The sequence below is a fragment of the Grammomys surdaster genome, unplaced genomic scaffold (assembly GCF_004785775.1).
Source record: "Grammomys surdaster isolate TR1022 unplaced genomic scaffold, NIH_TR_1.0 309111, whole genome shotgun sequence".
Taxonomy (NCBI): domain Eukaryota; kingdom Metazoa; phylum Chordata; class Mammalia; order Rodentia; family Muridae; genus Grammomys; species Grammomys surdaster.
In genome coordinates, this window is record NW_021625952.1 from 1,646 (window position 1) to 3,290 (window position 1,645).

Genomic DNA, 1,645 nt, shown 5'->3' on the forward strand with positions numbered 1-1,645 from the left:
GTGCTTGCATTCTGTTGAGCGATATATGCCCCCTAGAGGCATGTGAGCCTCTGGAACTAAGAAGTAAGCAAAAGCTGCTTTTCAGGACCTCCTGCTGGGAGAGGACTCTACTCTAACTTATCAGTGGCAAGATTTTTACGTTTGTTCTTCTAATATTTGAGTAAAGCAATAAAAGATAATCATTAGACTCCACATAATCCCACAACTCCCATGTTCTTGTAAAGAGTAGTCCGGTCAATCTCCCTACACACACGCCTCCCCATTCCTCCTCCCATTCCTCCTCCACAAGTCCCCCCCCCCCTCCGCAAAACCTAGGGTTCAGCTGGTACAGGCTTGCTGACAAACCGAAGCCTGGAATCCACTCCCTGGAGAGGACCGATTTCCTCCAGTTCTTTTGTCCCCCCCCCTTTTTGTTGGTTTTTCGAGACAGGGTTTCTCTGTGTAGCCCTGGCTGTCCTGGAACTCACTCTGTAGACCAGGCTGGCCTCGAACTCAGAAATCTGCCTGCCTCTGCCTCCCAAGTGCTGGGATTAAAGCCATGCGCCATCACTGCCTGGAGTTTTCCCTATTTTTAATTGGTTATTTTATTGATTTACATTTCAAATGTTATCCCCCTTCCCAGATTCTCCTCCACAAACCCTCTATCCCCTCCCTTCTCCCCCTACCTCTACGAGGGTGCCCCGGACCTGCCCACTCACTTCCTCCAGTTCTTTGACTTTCTTGTGTGTGCCATGACATGTGTACATGATCCACTTCCCTACACCCCAACACATAAATGTAATTTAAAAATAGACAGTTTTATTGTATGCATTCAAGGTGGAATTACAGTCATCAGGATGCTTCAGTGGATAAGGGGGTTTGCCAGTGAATCTGACAACCTCTCCACAGTGGAAATTGAGACCTGATTTTACTGTGCCCTTGTGCTCAAATAGAAACACAAAGAGAAAAAAATGAATAAATTAAACCATTAGGGGGTTATATTTTTCAACATGGTAGAATTAGTACTAGTGAAATGGCTGAGGGGGTGTAAAAAGACACTTTGCACCAAACCTGGTAGACTGAGCTGGAGTTCCTAAATCCATGATTTAGAAGTAGAGAAGCAATTCTTATAAGTTCTCTTTTTGGCTGCCAGGTCTGTGCAGTGGTGAGTGAAATGTGCCTCCCCCAAATAAATAAAATAAAATATAATTAAAGCCCATTTTCTGCTGCACACATCCAAGGTGGTAGAATTAGGGTTATCAAGATGGCTCAGCGTGTATAGGTGCTTACTGCCATGCCTAAAGACTTTAGTTTGATCCCCCATATGCAAATAGTAGGAAAAAATCAGTCTCTGCAAGTTGTTCTCTAACATCCACACATGTGTACTGTGGCATGCATGTGCACACACACATTAAATGAATGAATGAATGAATAAATGAATAAATAAATAAATAAATAAATTCAAATTTTAGGCCATTTTCTGTTGTATGCATTAAAGATGTCAAAATCAGAGCTGGCTCAGCAAGTCAAAGTTCTCCTTTCCCTTGTTTCCTTGCTTGCCAACTGGAGTTCAAGGCCTGAATCCACAACTGGAGAAAGGGAAAACAATTTCACTAAGTTATTTTTACATACATACACACACACACACATACACACACACACACAC